The sequence below is a fragment of the Pituophis catenifer genome, unplaced genomic scaffold, assembly GCF_029215685.1.
Source record: "Pituophis catenifer annectens isolate HBS135680 unplaced genomic scaffold, rPitCat1.0.hap2 SCAF_8, whole genome shotgun sequence".
Lineage (NCBI taxonomy): Eukaryota > Metazoa > Chordata > Lepidosauria > Squamata > Colubridae > Pituophis > Pituophis catenifer.
The window spans coordinates 22435914-22455983 of NW_027256888.1; the positions used below are offsets into that span (position 1 = coordinate 22435914).

The following is a 20070-nucleotide window of genomic DNA, read 5'->3' on the forward strand; positions in this document are numbered from 1 at the left end:
TTGTGGATAGCCAAATTGGGATTTTTATGTAGTGTTTCTTTTTAACTTTAATCCAATTATTTATTAGTGAAGCTCTAATCAGATGTCTGTGGAAGTATTGTTGTTTTGTAGGTCCTGTTTCCCATAGAAAGGCATGCCATCCTCTCTGCAGGTTGTGACCTTCTATAGCTAGTACTCTTTTATTCTTCAAATTGATCCAATCTTTTAACCAAACTAATGTTGCTGCACTATAGTATAATTCCCAGTTTGGCAATCCAAATCCTCCTCTGCTCTTCGTATCTTGTAGTAATTTCATTTTTATTCTGGGTTTTTTCCCCTGCCAGATAAATTTTGCTATTGTTTTATTGAGGTCATTTAAAAAGGTCTTTTCTAATTTAACTGGGATGGTCTGGAACAAGTATAGAAATTTTGGTAATATAGACATTTTTATGGCTGCTATTCTTCCTAAAAGTGACAGTTGCATGTTAGTCCATAGTTCTAAATCTTTTTTTGTTTGTTGTAATAGTTTGTTATAATTATTCTCCTTTATTGATTTGCAATGTGCTGTTAACCATATACCTAAGTATTTAATTTTTCTTGTTGTTTGGAGTCCAAGTGTTCTTTCCAATTCTGTTATTTGTAGTTCTATTAAATTTTTCGCTAGAAGTTTCGTTTTCTGTCTATTGATTTTCAGACCTGCTACAGCTCCATATCTTTCTAATTCCTTAATTAGTATTTGTCCTTTCTCTATTGGTTTTTCGATAATAAAGCCAAATCGTCTGCAAATGCTTGCAATTCATATTCTTCATTTCTGGTTTTCAATCCTTTTATTTCTGAATTTTGTCTGATTCGTTCTAGTAATACTTCTAGTGACAGTATGAAGAGCAGAGGAGATAGAGGACAACCTTGTTGAACTCCTTTCTCTGTATTTAAAGTTTGGGTGTTTTCTCCATTAATTATAATTTTTGCTTTTTGTATCAAATATATTGCTGTTATAATATTCTCAAATTTAGTGCCCAAATTCATATCATAAACTTGCTGAATCATAAATTGCCAATTGAGATTATCAAATGCCTTTTGGGTGTCCAAGAAGACAAAGGCTACTTGTTTCTCCGGGTGGGCTTTGTAATATTCTAAACTGTCCATTATTATTCTTAAATTATTCCTGATTTGTCTATTTGGAAGAAATCCATTTTGATCTAAGTATATATAGTTGTTCAAAATTTTCTTTAATCTGTTTGCAATAATAGTAGCAAATATTTTATAATCTATGTTTAACAAAGAGATTGGTCTATAGTTTTGTATCAGTCTGGCATCTGTATCCCCCTTCGGGATTAGCGAAATTAATGCTTCCCTCCATGTATCCGGCATTTTAGCTGATGTTAATACCTCATTGTATAGATCAACCATTATTGGTCCTACTTGTTCTTCTATTACCTTATAAAATTCTGATGGAAAACCATCAGGGCCCGGTGTTTTGTTACTTTTCTGGGATCTAATTGCTTGATTTAATTCCATCATAGTTATATCCTTAGTCAGGGTTTCTTTCAGTTTGTCTTTTATTTCTCAGGTTCTTTTTTCTCCTAGATACTTCCTAATCTGATCTTCATCTACTCTTTCTTTCTTATAGAGATCCTCAAAATATTTATGTGCAATCTCTTTTTTCTTTTCTATTGTGTGTTAGTAATCTCCATTTTCATCTTGTAGTTGGTAGATGGTTCTTTTCTCTCTCTCTTTTTTAAGTTTATAAGACAGCCATCTTCCTGGCTTATTTGCTTGTTCGAAGTATACTTGTTTGGTTGCCTTCAAGTTTCTAACCAATTCTTCCTGATCAACTAAATTGAGTTTGTGTTTATGAAAAATCAGTTGTTCTTGTAATTGGGAATTTTGTGGGCTGTTCTGTAATTTAGTCTCTAATTTTTTGATTGCTTGAAGTAGATTGTTTTGTTGGGCATATTTTTCTTTGTTCTTTTTTGCAACGTAGGATATTATAATTCCCCGTATAACAGCTTTCATAATATCCCATAAGTTTTGGGTCATTGTATATTGGTTATTATTTTCTTTAAAATAAAATTTTAGTTCTTCCTTAATTTTCTTAATCAATTCCTCATCTTTCAATAATTGAGAATCTAGCATCCATCTTCTCCTTGGTTTTTTTTTTTTACCCTTCCAATTGATTCTGAGTGGGTTGTGGTCTGCCCACAAGTTTGGTAAAGTTTCTACTTCTTCACTTCTTCTGCTAATTCCCCACTTATCCACTCCATGTCGTACATATATTTTGGGTAGTTCTCTCTTTTTTTCCCCTTTCTTCTTTCCCCCATTGTAGTCTTTTTGATAATTTGTTATCGCATTATAATCTCCTATGATGCAAATATTTTTTCTTTCTAATTCAATAATTTTATCATATAAGGTTTTGTAAAATTCTTTTGATTGTCATGGGGGCATAAATTACCACTAATAATTTTTTTAAAAAAATTATCTGTATTTCTATTGCCAGAATTCTTCCTTTGGGGTCTGCAAATATTAAATTTGCCTTTATCTCTTCTTTAATGTAGGCAGCTATTCCTTTCTTTTTCTCCTGATCTGCAGAAGCTGTAAACAGAGTCCCTAATTTGGGGCAATCTAAATATTTTTCGACTGTTTTTAAGATGTGTGTTTCCTGTAAACATCTGCATTTTGTTTTATTAAGTTTGCCAAAATCCTTTTTCTTTTTGTGGTTGAGTTTAGTCCATTTATGTTAATAGATAAGAGTTTCACCTCTTTTTCCATATCCCTAATTTTATCTCGTTTTTTGTCTTCTGTTTGCTCTTATTTCCCTTTCTGTTCTGATCGCTGTCTTAGGCTCTTCTCTTTCTTGTTGTTGTTGATTGGTATCTTTTACTTCTTGTTCTTCATCTTTATTTTTTGGTTGGTCTTGTTCTTCTTGAGAGTTTGAATCTAGATCTTCTCTGCTGCTTTGGTCTTCCGATTCCGCCAGTTGTTCATAAAGTTCCTGTGCTTTTTCCAGAGTGTCTATTTTGATTTTCCTTTCTTCCCAAGTGAATTCTGGAATCAGTCATCGGAACAGAATATCTCTTTTATTCAGGTGTTTAGCCAGGAATTTATAATCCCTTTTTGCTCTCTTACTCTTCTCGGGATTTGCTTGAGGATCTGAATCTCTTTTTCTTTATATATTATTGCTTCTTTTCTGGATATCTTTTATATTATGTCTCGAACTTTCCTCCTCGTGAATCGAACATGGTCCTCCTTTGGGAGCTTGTTTTTTCTTGCATAGGTTGTGTTGACCCTGTAAACGTCGTCCATTTCCTTCAACATTTCCTCCTTGTCTCTATCTAGTGCTTCGGCTAAAATTTCTGCCATCACTAGTTCCAGATCTTCATCTTTATTTTCCATTATATTTTGGAATCTTAGGAACGACGCAGTTTTATCCATCTCAATATAGATCATAGAATCTTCCATTTCTTTGCTCACCATTTTTATTTGCTGGTCCACTTTTTCTAGTTTCTTCTCTGTTTGTTCCGTTGTTTTCTCTACTTCCTTTATTGTGTGTTCATTCTTTTCTAATGCTTGTTGAATTGACCCTACTTTTTTATCAAGCTTTGATACGTCTGATCTCATTTCCATTTTTAGTTTCCCCATTTCCTCTTTCAGCTCATTAATATCAGCTCTTGTCTCTAAATGATTCTTTACTATTATTTCTTGGAGTTTAACCATCAATTCTTGCAATGTGAGTAGCGAGGTTTGAATATTAACTTTCAAAGCAGTGTTTTGTTTCTCTTCTGTCAGCATTCCTTCTATTGTTTTTTGCCTCATCGGAGAAGCTGTTGTTGCTGAGGGTATTAGGGTTAGTGTGGTCTTCTTTCCAGTCTTAGTTATTGTGGTGTTTGTAGTAATCATCTTTTCTAGTATCTCTTTCTGTTTTTTAAGAATATTATACACATTGTCCCAAATTGGCATTAAACAACTTAAAATTATTTTCCTTAAAAGTTAGCTATTGATATAATATGGTACTTGCTATAAATTTTTATGATGTTATATTATTTGTATAGATCTTGATGTTCACAACACTATTCAGTAAATATGTCAGTAGCTTACAGTTTAAGCTGTAAATGTAAGTCTTAATAAGTATTATACATAAATATTAATATAAAAGTCAGAAAATCTAGGCTGTATGTAAGTATATATATAAAGTATATAAATAAAAAAATTAAACTTTTAAGTGTCATCTATAAGAATAAATTACCTAGAACTTTCAAACAATTAATATATAGCAATAAATATAATCAATTCCTTAATTAGGTTAAATAGCCTTATGTTGAGTAAATTAATAAGTAATAGTTCAAAATTATTTACAGTAAGCTCTATTGAAATTAGTTATACTTTAAATCTATAGTGTATATAATGAAATATATCTAGTTGTAAATACCAATTAGCTATAAAGTTAATGGTTTCCAAAAAGCATTCAAGTTATTATATCCAGTAATAAAGAGAAAAGATAATCAATTAGCAGATTCAAAGAGCAGAAGATAAAAAAGTCACCAATTCATCAGTTTTTTATTACTATTTCAGTCTCTCAGAAATTCCCATCAACTCCGTCTTCTTTATTATGCAGAAAAGTTCCTGAGTAATGCTCTTCGTTATGAACTTTCTCCACTTCCGTTATTTCAGCTGCTTCTTAATATCTGTCAATCTTTAGTAAAGCACAGAGTTCTCAACCTCATAACTAGTGTTTAGTTCTCACTTTTTCAAAGTTCAAAATGTAAAATCTGAAGTCTAATAATCAAAAGGTATCCCGGATCATTATCTCCTCTTATTTTGTTCATTAAAATGTCAGGCTATCAATCGTTCCCCAGCCTCACTCACCCCCCGCTCCTTAGCCACTTTCTCAGGTTACGATCAATCAATCTTCATAATGAGGTGCGAACCTTCTTTCTTGCTAGTCTTCTGTAATGCAAAATTATTTTGCATTACTCTTCACCATGAGCTATCATTTGATCTTGCTTCCCACTTTGCTGGCTATCAGGACTTCGGGGCCACCATTAAAAAATGTCAGCCTATCGATTGCTGGGCTCTACGGGGTTTCTCTCCATCGTGCTGGTGATCGCTTATCACCAGACTGCTCCTCAAGTATCCCCACTCCAACACATTTCCCTTCGGGCTTCGTGTATCCTTTCAGGATCGCTCCAGCACCAGAAAAGAGGGGCGAAGAACAGAGCTAGCTCCTCAAACCCTCTCTTTGTCCAAATATCACCAACCGGAAGTCCCCTTCTAGGCTTTTTATTTACCTTCATTGTTTTATAGTCCAAGCTTGCATCTATTATCACATTGAAATCTCCCATTATACATATATTTTCATAGTCCAACTCTATAATTTTCTTGTGTAATTTCCGATAAAATTCTTGTTTTTCATTCGGTGCATATAGTGCTATCAAAAGTATTTGTTTAAAGTTCATTTTTATTTCCACCATCAAAATCCTGCCTTCCTCGTCTTCAAAAATTAACTTGGTTTCTAATTTTCCTTTAATGTATAATGTATAATACCACACCTCTTTTACTTTGATGTGTAAATAAGAGTCCTAATTTTAGATATTGTAAGAATTTTAAATGTTGTTTTCTAATATGTACTTCTTGTAAACATATAATGTCCATCTTCAAAGTATTTACTTTAGTCAATATTCTATTTCTTTTTATCACTGCATTCAGTCCATTTACATTTAAAGAAATTGCTTTAATTTCTTCTTCCATGTTTTACTTATTACTAGTTTTTAATTTCATTGGTCTTCTCTCGCTTTGTTCCATTGGGTCTTTGGCTCTGATTCCCTCTCTTAACGCTCTTTCCTCTTTTGCTTTTTCATCTTTATCTTTCTCTTCCTCTCTCACTTTTGCTCCACCTACAGCTCCCAAATCTTCCTCCAAGGGTCCACAAAATCGTTGATAAAATAATTTTGCTTTTTTAAGTGTGTCCAATCTATATCATTGTTGTTGCCATGTCACCATAATTCCTTCAGGTATTAGCCATCTAAAACTCACTCCTTTGTTTATTAAGAATTTCATTAGGAATTGATACTCTCTCCTCAAATCTCTAACTCTTCTAGGTATTAATACCACAAGTTCTTTATCTTTATATTTCAGTGTTGTAATTCTTGCCGCTTGTAATATCTCTGTTTTCTTTGCCCTCTTTGTAAATCTTACATGCACTTCTCTTGTGTTGTGGCCCGCCAGCGGCCTGCGCAGATGGTAGCTGATTCCGACGACGAGGAGGCTGGTGAGGTGATTGAAGTAGATCTTCCAAAATAAACATCAGGTCATCCACAAATGCTTGCAATTTATATTCTTGATTTTGAATTTTCATTCCTTTTATTTATTTTTCTTCTCTAATATTTCTGTTTAGTACTTCTAATGTTAACACAAACAACAGTGGTGACAATGGGCAACCTTGTCTCGTCCCTTTTTGTATTTCAATGAATTCTCCATTTATCATTACTTTTGCTATTTGCTTATGATATATAGCTTCTATGGCTTGAATAAATTTCTCTCCAAAGCCCATCTGTTTCAATTGTAATTGTCATAAATCGCCAGTACACAGTGTCAAAGGCTTTCTGTGCATCTAAAAACATCAAAGCCATTTGCTTTTCTGGGTGTGCCTCATAATATTCCAAAGTGTCCAGAATTATCCTCAAATTGTCCCTTTTTGGCAGGAATCCGTTTTGATCCGAATGTATAAAATTATTTAGATATTTTTTAAGTCTTTCTGCTAGTATTGTAGCAAAGATTTTATAATCTGAATTTAGCGGAGATATAGGCCTGTAGTTCTTGACTTCTTGTAGTTTGGTATCCTCTTTTGGAATGAGTGTAATATATGCTTCTAACCATGAGTTGGGTATTTCCTTCTTTAACATTACTTCATTCATAACTTCTAATAGTGGGAGACGCAATGATTCCTGTAAGGTCTTATAATATTCCACCAGCAGTCCATCTGGGCCTGGTGCCTTCCCAATCTTTTGTTTTTTTATTGCTTCAGTTCCATTATCGTTATATTTCCTTCTAACATCATCTCAATGTCTTTTGGAATCGGGGGTAAATTCGCCTTATGTAAATATTGTTTAATACTTTCTTCTTCTATCTTTTCTTTTTCAAATAGTTTTTTATAGTAGTCTTGTACAATATTTTTCTTCTCCTCATTTCCAAATCTAATTTGTCCTTGCTCATCTATTAGCTGTGATATTTTCCTTGAGTCCCTCTCTTTTTTCAATTTATATGCTAGCCATTTGCCTGGTTTATTAGCATCTTCAAAATATTTCTAGTTAGCGTTCCTGATCTTTTGTGCTAGATCCTGTTTCTCTATTAATTCCATTTTATGTTTAATTGTGTCCATTTTCATTTTAATGTCGTTTTTTTTTTTGTGGAAACTTCTGTAATTCTTTTTCAAATTTCTTGTAATCATCCTCTAACATTTTATATGTTTGTCTTTTCTTAATATTTCTTTTTCTTGTATAGTCAATAATCAGGCCTCTGGCATAAGCTTTCATAGTATCCCACAGATTCTGTATTGATGTATCCTCTTTTCTGTTTTCTTTGAAAAAAAAAGGCTAATTCTTTCTCCATTTTCTGTAGAAAATCCTTTTCTTTTAGTACTGTAGTATTTAATGTCCATCTAGACCTTCTCCTTTGTCCTTTCCATCTCACCATCATTGGATTGTGAGCTGCCCAAGTATTGGCCTCTTTAGCTATTTCTTCTATATTCGAAGTCAAGTCCATGTCATCCATATCATATCTATTCTAGACCATGATAGATGTCTATTAGAATAAAAAGTGTATTGTCTATTTTTTTCATTTCTTTCTCTCCATATATCTTTTAAGTTAATTTCCTCTGTCATCTTGAAAAAGGATTTCGGCAAAGTTCTTCTACTTTGTTTTGTTGTCTTTTGTGTATTATAGTCCATTTTCTCATCTACTGTTCCATTAAAATCTCCCATCATACAAATGTTATCATAATCCAACTCTATTAAATTCAATTGTAATTTTCTGTAAAAATCTTCTTGGTTGTCGCTTGGAACATATATCGCTGTTAACAATATTTTCCTGTTGTTATCTATCATTTCCACCAGAATTCGTCCTTCTCCATCTTCATAATTTTTTTCCACTGGTATTGTGTCTTTGGTATACAAAACCACTCCTCTTTTCTTACATTGTGGCAATGAAGCAAATAATTTCCCTAGTTTAGGCTGTACCAAAAGTAATTCATGTTGTTTTTTAATATGCACTTCTTGTAGACAAATTATGTCCATTTTTAATTTCTCCAATTTGTGGAATACTTTTTTTCTTTTAGTTGCTATATTAAGTCCATTTATATTCATTGTAATTAATTTTTTCTCCTCCATGTTTATACTTTATATATAGGTTTTGCTGATCTAGTGGATCTCAATTCACGCTGTTCTTTATATTGCCTACTGCAATATAAAGGTGCCTACTGCACCTTCTAGTGCACACTCCTCCTTTTCCATCATCACTAGATCCTCTTCTTGCAATTGGAGCAATGTCTCTTCCCTTCTTGGCTCACCGTCTTTTTCTCTTAAGTATTCCATATAAAATGCTTTGGCTTTATTAATTGAATCTATTTTAAATCTTTGCATTTGCCATGTAAACACCAAACCTTCTGGTATCAGCCATCTGTAATTCACTTCTTTCTGGAGCAATATTTTAGTCAAAATTGGTATTCTCTTCTCAACTCTCTTACTCTTCTCGGTATTTGCTTCAGCACTATAATTTCCTTACTCTTATATTGCAGTACTTTTTCTTTTGCAATCTGCAGTATTTGTGTTTTAATTGATTTTTTAGTGAATCTTATATGGACTTCTCTTGTAATTTATTTCTCATTACATATTTAGTATATACTCGGTACATCTCATCGACGCCATCCAACATTTTTTCTTTAGGAATTTCTAGAGCTCCTGCAAGAATTTCTATCATTATCTTAGAATTCTGTTAGGCTGTTAAGACAATTCATTAACAGCCTTTGAAATAATAAAGACTAAGTTATTTTGAGTAAATAAGCTTTGTAAAGAGTTTGTGTGTGCTGCATTCTTTGGGGCCCGTAGCTGGGGCAGAACAGTTTGTTCTCTACCCAAAAAAACACACACAAACCGTGATTAAGATGGAGCAGCTGAGGGAAGAGAATGTGCAGTTTCGGCAGCAGTTAACTGTGATGGCTGGTCAGCTGGCTCAGCTTCAAGCCCAAATGGCTTCATCTCCTCCTCTAATTCCTCCTCCTCCTCGGAGAAACTGCCCGGTAGCTGTGCCTGATAAATTTGCTGGTAATTTGGAAATGTTTCCGGATTTCTTTGGACAATGCCATTTGCTTATGAGTTTGCAAGCTGAAGATTTTCCCCATGACCGAGATAAAGTCGGATTCATTATCAGCCTGCTCTCCGGTTCTGCAGCTCGTTGGGCCATGCCCCTGTTGATCCAGAACAGTCTGTTGCTTAATGACTTTCGGGGGTTTTGTGAGCACTTGCGGCAAATGTATGAGGACCCTATCAAAGCACAAGCATCCACCAGATGGTTGAAGTCCCTGAAGCAAGGCCGGCTACCCCTACAGGAATACATTAGCGAATTCTGTTTGTTAAGCCAGGACTCAGCCTGGAATGAGGCAGCACTTTTGGATGTATTCCAGGAGGGTTTGTCGGAGGCGTTACAGGATGAGTTGGCTAGAGTAGACATTCCTCCGACTCTTAACAAGCTGTTTCGTCTGTACCTCAGATTGATGCGAGGTTACAGCGCTGGCCCTCTCGTCGTGCCCATCAGAAACCCCGTGTGAACCCAGTTGTATGTGAGGCTCCGGTTCCAAGGGAGGAGCCCATGGAAATTGGTGCAGCCAGACCACGCCTGTCCATAGCTGAGAAGGACAGATGATGGGCAAGGGGGTTGTGTTTATATTGTGGGGAGCCTGGACATTTTGCTACCTCTTGCCCCAAGAAGCGACACGGGGCATTGGCTCCTGGTCCCGTACCACAGTCACAGCCTAACCTGTTGGGAAACGACCAGAGGCGATCTAGGGGAGACCCTGGATCAGGCATGTACCAACACCAGATCACGCCCTGCGGAGGTGAATTCTGGACCCCCTCATCATTTGATTTTGAATACCAAAGTTTTCATTGCCAGGATTCCAGCTCATGCTTTGGTGGACTTCGGTGCGACGACCAATTTCATGAATAAGGCGTTTGCCAATCCACTTTGCTGTTCCCCTGTGTCCAGTGGATCCTCCCATGGTCGTGGAGACCATTGATGGTTGGGTGCTTCTGTCTGGGCCGATTAAGGCCGCCATTCAACCCGTGCGTCTGACCATCGGTAAGCCTGAGGAGGCCATCCAATTTTATGTCATGTCCGGTTTACATTTTCCTTTAATTTTGGGGCTGGCTTGGCTTCGGACTCATGATCCACGCATCCTTTGGTCCCAGAATTTCATGTCATTCCCGAGCCTGCAATGTGTGGATCATACTCGCCAAGTTTGTGCAGGCCAGGTGCAGGGTCCACCTGCAGTATCTTTGCCAGATGACCTCTCAGACTTCGTGGAAGTTTTTAGCGAGAAAGAGGCGGACCAATTGGTCCCACACCGGTCGTACGATTGTCCCATTGACTTAATCCCGGATGCACCGCTCCCTGTAGGGAGGTTGTATTCTATGTCAGATCCTGAATTGGTTGCATTAAGAGAATTTGTGGACAAAGCCTGGCCCGGGGTTTTATCCGGCCCTCGTCATCGCCCTTGTCCGCTCCGGTCCTCTTTGTCAAGAAGAAAACCATAGACTTGCGTCTGTGCTGCGATTACCATAAGATGAACGCCATTATGGTACGTAACCAATATCCTTTACCCTTGATTCCTGAACTCTTAGAGAGACTTCGGGGGGCTACCGTGTTTACCAAATTGGACCTGCGCAGCACTTACAATCTGGTTCGGGTACAAGAAGGGGATGAGTGGAAGAAAGCGTTCAGCACCAGGTATGGCCATTTTGAATATACAGTCATGCCATTTGGATTAACCAACACTCCCGCTGTCTTCCAGCATTTTATGAATGATATTTTCCGGGATCTTTTGGACCAGTTTGTTGTGGTTTATCTCGATGACATCTTGATTCACTCAACATCCCGGAAAAGTCATCTCCAACATCTCCATCTAGTCTTGCAGTGGCTTCAGGAACACCAGTTATATGCCAAGCTGGAGAAGTGCCAATTCTACCAGTTGACCATCAACTTCTTGGGCCATCGCATTTCTCCCGAGGGCATCGCGATGGATCGGAGCAAGGTCGAGGTGTTGAGAAGTTGACAAACTCCCCGTCAGGTGAAAGATGTTCAGCGACTCCTTGGGTTTGCCAATTATTACCGGACATTCATCCCTGGCTTTGCCACTTTGACCGTGCCCATCACTCGACTCCTGCAGAAGAAAATCCCATTCTGGTGGGGCACCCCCGAGCAGCAGGCGTTCCTGGCCTTAAAGCAGGCCTTCATGACAGAGTTGATTCTTAAGCATCCTGACCCTTACCATCCATTTGTGGTGGAAACGGACGCGTCGGATATCACGGTCAGAGCGGTGTTACTCCAGGCTCACGTGGCTGGCAGTACTCTTTTCCCTTGCAAATGCTATTCCCGGAAATTGAATCCTTCCGAGCGCAATTATACCATCTGGGAAAAAGAGCTACTGGCCATTAAGACCACATTCGAGACCTGGAGACATCACCGCAAGGGGGCCCAACATCAAGTGGAAGTCTGGATAGACCACAAGAATCTGGAGTTTCTGCAGACCGCACGGAAACTCAATCAACGACAGATGCGGTGGTCCTTCTTTTTTACCTGCTTCAATTTCAAAGTGACATACATTCCGAGTGGGCGCAATCAACGACCAGATGCGCTTTCAAGGAACCTGAATATGCTGAAGTCAAGGACCCCCTTCCGCCTTGGACAATTCTTCCAGTCAAGTCGTTCGCTGCCATCCAGGAACCTGTCGACCTATGGGTTCAGATCGAGGAGGCACAGTGGTAGGATGCCTACATCGACCTTCGGAAGCAGGAAGTAGGGCCCGACTCTCCTTGGATGTTTACCGACGATCTCCTGAGGTACCAGGAAAGACTTTATGTACCATTGGGACCGCCTAGGGTTCTTATTTTGTCCCACTGCCACGACAACCCTGCGGCGGGACATTTCGGTCTGTTTAAAACCCTTAATTTTGTGTCGCAGACCTTCTGGTGGCCTCATCTCTGTCATGATGTCCAGACATATGCGTCTGTTGTTGACAGGTCAAGTCGGCCGTGGGTGCTCCCCTAGGACTACTTCAGCCCTTGCTGACACCCGAGAGACCTTGGGGGGTCATCTCAATGAACTTTCTAACGGACTTGCCCCCGTCTTTGGGTTTCCAGTTCGTAGTACTGGACATGTTAATGAAGATGGCACATTTCATACCTTGTCGAGGATTGCTTACAGCTCACGCCACTGCCCGCATGTTCATCCAAAATGTCTTTCGGCTACATGGCCTACCGGATAGGGTCGTGTCGGACATAGGGACCCAGTTCACCGCCCAGTTTTGGAAAGGGGTGATGACGGTCTTAGATGTCAAGATCTGCTTATCGTCGGCTCATCATCCTGAAACTGATGGCGGAACTGAAAAACTCATTGGAATATTGGAGCAATACCTGTGCTGCTTTGTCAATCAACAAAAGGAGAATTGGACAGAATACTTAGCAGTCACGGAGTTTGCTTTTAATAATTCCCAGTACACCTCCACTCAAACCATCCCTTTCTTAGCCAATCTGGGCTATCACCCGTGTTTCTTCCCGCTCACGCCCCTTGACTCCCCAGTTCCAGCAGCAGATGAATTCTTGACTGAGTTACAGGCCGTTCATCAACTAGTGAAACAATATCTCAACAAGGCCAAAGAAGATTATAAAAGGGTCGCAGACCGCTCTCAGTGGGCAACACCCCCGTTGGCTGTTGGGGATCATGTGTGGCTGTCAACAAAGCATCTCCCTTCAGACCGGCCGGTGAGAAAACTAGATCATCGTTATATTGGACCTTTCCCTGTAGAGGCGGTCATCAATCCAGTGGCCTACCACCTGACCCTGCCTTGATCTTTGAGGATACACTCTGTGTTTCATCGATCCCTTCTGGTTCCCGAATGGCCTACCTGTCTGCTCCACCAACTAGACTGTCCTCAGCCGGCACCTTTTGACGGAGATGAATCGCCCAGTATGAGGTCGCTAGCATTCGAGACTCCGGTGGCTGAAGGGTCGGTTCCAATACCTCATTGAGTGGAAGGGGTATGGGCCGGAGGGCTTCACTAGGGAGGATGTGGCCTCTATTCATGCTCCAGAACTTGTATGCGCCTTTCACAAGCAGTTCTCATCCCGACCGCATCCGGATTGACAGACTCGGGGGAAGGGCCCTGCGGTGAAGGATAGTGTTGTGGCCCGCCAGTGGCCTGCACAGATTGTAGCTGATTCCTATGACAAGGAGGCTGCGCCAGCAGCCTGGGCATCTGGCGCTCGAGTCGGACAGTGAGGAGGCTAGAGAAGATGTGGTGCCAGAGGCAGGGATTCAGCCAGGGCCTTCAGAACCTCCAGAAGCTCCTTTAAGTGAAGAGGATGAAAAGGAGGAGCCTCTTCTCAATGCATCGGCACGCAGAGCTGCCAAAAGGCAGGAGTAGTTCCTCAGTAGGAGGTCTCCTTGAGAGTAAGGCTTGGGGCTAATTGGCCACTCCCTTAGCCTATTTAAGAAAGAACGCTGCTTGCAACAAGTTGTAGAGAACAACTTTAGTTCACTCTCTTTCGTGTCTGCAAAACTGCTTCTGGGCTTCCTGCCAACTCTAGTAAGACTGTGATTGACCTTATGTTAGAATTCTGTTAGGCTGTTAAGACAATTCATTAACAGCCTTTGAAATAATAAAGACTAAGTTATTTTGAGTAAATAAGCTTTGTAAAGAGTTTGTGTGTGCTGCGTTCTTTGGGGTCCGTAGCTGGGGCAGAACATTTGGGAGTTTATTCCTTATTGCATATCTAGTGTAGACTCTAAATGCTTCATCAATCTCATTTAATATCTCTTCCTTGGGTTGTTCCAAAGCCTCAGCCAGAACCTCTGCAATTACTTCAGGTAAATTTTCTCCCTTTTCTTCCTCTAAAAGTCAGAATGCTCCGTCTGCAACAGGATAATTGTTTTTTCTTGTGACTTGTCTGTTGAAACAAATTTCTCTTCCAGCTCCTCAGCTTTTTTTTCCTGTCATTTCTATTTTTTCTTCTTTCTGAATCCTCTCCTCATTTTTCCCCATCATTTCTTTCATTTCTTTTAATTCCTGTTTTATATTATCATGAAGTGATTGCATAAAATTTCATAATTCCATCATCTCTGGATTTTTCTGCTTTTCTGGCACTGAGGGGCTTGGTGCTGGCTGTGTAAATTTCTTCATTTCTCTCCTTCTCAAATACTTTGTATTCTACTTGCAGTTTATTTGTAATCCAAATATCTAATTCAACCAATTGTTGAATTAGTTAAAATAAAATAAAGTAATGTGGAGAGGAAAAAAAGAGAAAACAAAATAAAAAAAAAAAAAAATGAGGAAAAAACCCCAAGATTTCCAACAACCTCCACCTCTCCAAAAGTTTAAAAAAAACTCCTCTTATCAAAATGCAATCAAAAATCCAAAAGAAAGTGGGTTTGGTAAAAAGAAAAAAAAAGAAAGAAAAAAGAGAAGATAATAAAAACCAACAAGAAATAGAATAAATTAAAATAGGTTTCTTCTGACTCTTCAAGTCTTAATCCAAGGGAAAAATATTTTAAAATCCAATTCCATTAAATCCAGTGAAAAAAGAAAAAAAGAAGAACAAACCTCTAAATATAGAGAGAGAGAGAAAAAAAAGAGTGAGTCTAAAGTCTTTTTCCACCAGCAATTCTCAAAACATAAAACTAGTCAATCCAAAAAATAAGAGATAATAAAAAAATTTGAAATCCAAAAAATCAGACAATCTGAAAGCTCAGAAAAAAGAAAGGAAGTTCAAAGGCAAGTTTCAGTCTAATCTTCACAGCTTCTTCTATTCAAAATGTCAAGGTATCTTCAAAAATATATGTCTTTTTTCCTTCTGCTACTAGATGGCACTGCAAGTTAACTTTTAATATTAAATCCGTACGTCTGTCTCTTTACAGTTGTTACAAAGTTTCTTTCACCAATCACTTTCTCTTATATCCCATTCATAAACAAAGTATTGTTCATTCAGTTCAGTCAAAAGTCAAAGTCTTAGTATCCAATCCAATTTTTTAAGCCAATTTCAAATCTTCAAGTCTTTTTTCCCCTTCACTCAAAGTCTGGTAAAGTGTCTAAAATGCTTTATTCCGCCTTCCTTGCAGCCAAAATATCCAGATGTGGATGCGGATACACACCCGCTCCCACTCCTCACTCAGCCAATCTTTTCCACCCTATCAATCTTTCAGGTGGATCAAGAAAAAAGACTCTCAAAAAATAGTAAAAAAATAAAATAAAAATCAATCCTCACCTCAATGTCACAGGCTGTCTCTTTGCTTCCTCTTTTGTTGCAGCCATCGCAGCTTTTTAGCAACTTCTAGGTCGCTTTCCACCCTGTCCGATTTGAGGAGCTTCTTCCGATCTTTCCAGGGAGATTGCGATCTCCCTTTATTGACCAGTACGTGCTCCTCTTGTTTGTTGTCCTTATAGGACGACTTAGGTCACCGAGGACAGCGGAGATATCGACGACCCCTTGGGAGCAACCAAGGAGTCCGTTTTACCACCGGGACGTTGGCCACGCCTCCCCCAGGGTCCCATTCTTTTAGAGGTAGGCCAATTACACTAATGGTCATCAGGTTATTTATTTATTTATGTATTTATTGGTTATATTTATATGCCGCCCTTCTCCGGAGACTCAGGGCGACTTACAATGCGTTAAGCAATAGCCTTCGTACTTTTGTATATACCTGCTTAGTAGGGCTTTCGGGCCTCCTCTAAGCGGTGTTCTTTTTTATACAAAGTCAGTTTATTGCCCCCACAATCCGGCTCCTCATTTTACCTACCTTGAAAGGATGGAAGGCTGAGTCAACCTTGAGCTTGGTGAGATTTGAACTTGCAGTAATTGCAGGCAGCTGGTGTTACTTAACAGCACTTTAGTCTGCTGCGCTACCAAGGCTCTTATGTTAGAAACAGGCGGGTTCTCTGTTCTGAACATATGAGGTTCATTTTTGAAAAACCCCTTTCCTCTTCTGCTGAACTTACAACAATTGTTCTGACAATATCTTTAGCTTTTTAATACTATCAGAAATTGCATAGTTCTTGGAATTTTTTCAAACATTTTCTAAAAAATCCTGATAATCGTTAATATTGATTTCATAATTAAATTGTCACTAAATTCAAGCAATTGTTCTTCAGTTGCTTTCCATGGAACTACTACTTCTCCAATATTCCAGTAATCTAGCTCCAAAAAATTGAGAAATCGTAATTTATTTGTGTCTTGCAATTGGCTATCTGTTTTTAAATGCTCACAATCCATTAGTCTTTTCTTCAAATTTGTTACGATGCTTTCCAAAAGTCTTTCCTGAGGAAGTCCAACAAATCAATGATTTTGTACGAATTTTATATTTTTGAAGATTTCTGAAGTAATTAATCTATCAACCTTTTTTTTTGTATGGACTCTTTCCCTGTCTAAGCATTTCAAATGCTTTAATTGATCTCGTCACACCTTTTTCAGCCTTTATGATGTCTGTATTTCTTCCTTGAAGTGCATTTGACAGAAGAGAAATTTCATTTAGAATATCGATCATCAATGCCAAATCACTTATAAAATGTATATATTTTCAAGACAGGCAGCCATACCTGAGTATTTTTCATTTGGATGAAAATACTGATGTAGCGCTGGATAACCATGCCACACAGCTAAGGTTGACCTTAAACTACAGGCAGCCCATCCCAAAACTTTACCAATCTTTATGATTTCAATTCCAAGTTGTTCAGATATGTGGAAAAGTTCCAATTGGCTCGTACAGGATTTATGAAAAGTGTGTATCTTGTCAATAAATATTTTAAAATGATTTAGTTGCTTAATGTCCTTTATGGAGTCATCTAAAACAAGTTGGATGTGATGGTTTAAGCAGTGCCATATTATGAAGTTTGGAAACTCTTTTGCTATTCTAGTGCTCACTCCAGATTTTCTCCCAAGCATAACGCTGGCACCACCAGAGCAAAATGCTATTACATTTTTTTGTAGATAGTCCATAGTAAACCCAACATTATGTAAACTTTCCATAACTGATGAACATATTGTCTCTGCATCTTGTTTTTCCAATTCAACAAGCTCAACAAAAATTGTTGGTGGGTTATCTGAATCCTCAACTTTTATGAAAACTATCACAACTGGTTTGCATGATAGTGTTGAGGTTTCATCAATAATCAAACATATTTTCAGATTCTTTTCAATAATGCTAGTAAACATTTTGGTTTTAATTTCTTTTGCAATGAAATCAACTATTTTCACTGCAGTTGACAGTGAATGCAATCCTAGATCTACTCCCAGATCTACTCCAATTTCAGTTTCCAATTCTACCTCTCCTATATCTGAAAATGGTTTACATCTTTGTGCCACACTGTAAACTGTCATAAATACTCTACAAGTAATAGATAAATATTTTTCAGTTATCTTATCTATTGCTTTTGTTAGAGTATCCTGCTTCCCTTGTTTTAAGTTCTCTCTGCAAATGGTGTGAGTTTTTGATGTAAAATGTTCTGTCATTTTTTCTCTAAGAGAAAGTTGTACTTCTTTAGTTTTTCCTGCTACCTCAATCGTGAAATGTTTCCATTCTTTGGACACATGAACACCTTTCTCTATTGCAAAGTCATGTTTTGTGCAGTACTTGCAACCTATTTTTTTGTTTGAAACTTCCAATCCCTCATACTTCTCTTGAAAGTTGCTATATTGTTGCAATGTCCAGCAGTCAGGAAGATCAGGACAATTTTCAATTTCTGAGATTGACTTGCTGCTTTCTTCAAGTTCAAGTGGTGGCAGTGGTGCTTGTGGTGCTTGTAATGGTTTTGGATCCAATTCTGTTGTATCTGATTTTTCCAATCTTGTTTTTTTGCTGAAGAAAGTGGTCAAACTGTTGCCTTTTCATCCTGTTAAAGGCTACTAGAGCAAAAGAAATAAAACAATATTGTGCTTTGGACTCAATTGTGGTTGTAAACTGAGGACTAAAGGTAACAGAAGGGATCTCTGTTTTCACCCAACAATATACAGTATTTTCAGGATGTGATTGGGGTCCACAAACAAGAAAGATATAGTTTTTCATCTAAGAAGTTAGATCAAGACGAATGAATTTCATAGGTACATTCACAGAGCAATACTGAATTCATTTCTGAAATTTGTTCCTCAGTTCAAAAAACAGGAATATATGAATTCAGTTCAGTATTTAGGTCAACTTGTACTCAAGTCAAGTAGCTATTCAAGAGTTAGTGGTGTCATGGTTAGAAACAATGGTAAAGCAACATATGGATTTAAAACCAGAAATTGTTTGTTGGGTATTTTAAAGGGAATACATATTTAATTTTACACATGTTAACAGCTGCTAGAATTGTGTTTGCACAACAGGGGAAAAACAAAGATATGAAAAAATGAAAAAATATTGGAATGTGCAGAAATGAATAAATTAACAATCGAGAAGACTTTGAATACTTTTTAATGTGAGATTTGTTTTATCAATGGCTAACTAACAGAAACAGAAGTTAGAAATCTAAAATCTACAAAAGAAAACACCAATTATATAAGGAAAGTTCACTAAAATGGATAAGCAAATATTATTAGTATTTGATCATTATTGATGTGTAGATAACTTCGGGAGCATCCCCCCCCAAAAAAAAACCCCTAGGGTAGTGCCCGAAAAACACCAAAAGAATAACAACAGTTTTCCCCCAAAAGACTGGAGATAAAACCATTTTTCCCCCTAACCCTAAGGACAGGAAAGACAAAGCCACTGAAATAAAAACTATCAAGGCATTGTGGGAAACCCCAAAAGGACAGTTCCAGAAACCTCACAGCACCAGAAATCTCAGAAAACAGTCCCAAGAAACTCAAGCCAGCCCTTCCCCCTTTAAGAAAACCCCAGGCAAAAGCACCAGCTGAAAGGAACACTTATTAAATAAGGGGAATCAGGCTAAAAATAACTCATCTGGAACTCCCCTTTTCCTCTTTCCTGGCAAAATTTACCCCCAGGATAGGAAAGACAAAAGACCTGGGACCAAAATTAACACAAGAAAACAAAACCCAGGGCAATCAGAAACACATCAAAACCCATCAAGCTGCAGGAGCTCACAAAGCTGTACAAATCTCAACATATCAAAGTAGCTATTGAGTCACATAAAACGTGGTTGCTGCAAGGCAAGCAGCAACCTCACAAAATTACACAACTTCAAAAACCAGGTATCACACTTACACACAAAATCTCACAAAGCTGCACAAATCTCAACATATAAAGACAGCTATTGAGTCACATAAAACATGGTTGCTGCTTAAATTACACAACCTCAAAAAACAATGTGATTGTTTTTTGAGGTGGTGCAATTTTGTGAGTCACATTTTATGTGACTCAATAGCTGCTTTTATATGTTGAGATTTGTGCAGCTTTGTTAGATTTTGTGTGTTTCTGTAGTAATTCACACTCACTACAGAAACACACAAAATCTCACAAAGCTTGCACAAATTTCAAAATATAAAAGCAATTAAAATTTCCTAAATTTTATATGACACTATTTCCTAAAAAAATACATTTCCTAAAAAAAATAAAATTTCCTTTAAAAAAATTATCACACTCATTTTTTTTAAAGCATAAAAAAAACCCAGCCACTTACCCAATTGAAGACACAAGGCAGGCAGGCAGATTCAGTTACTCACCAATGAGATGGATGCAGCCGTGGCATGCCTTCCACTTCCAGCCAGGCAGGCAACCAGCCACTCGGGATTCAGGAGTTGCTCGTGAAGGTAAGCTGGAGGCTGTGGACATGGGCAGTTAGTTAGCTAGGCCCGCCTGGGATGGAGCTGAGGCAGCTTAGGCAGCCAGGCAAGC

At 38.0% G+C, this 20070-nt stretch overlaps 1 protein-coding gene and 1 pseudogene across 1 annotated transcript in view; one reads left to right on the forward strand and one right to left on the reverse strand.

Moving 5' to 3' along the window:
• LOC139320541 (E3 SUMO-protein ligase KIAA1586-like) overlaps positions 1-18300 on the reverse strand; it is a 43679-nt pseudogene extending 25379 nt beyond the window's left edge.
• LOC139320230 (gamma-aminobutyric acid receptor subunit alpha-2) overlaps positions 1-20070 on the forward strand; it is a 441414-nt gene that overhangs the window by 271498 nt on the left and 149846 nt on the right. The window lies entirely within an intron of this gene.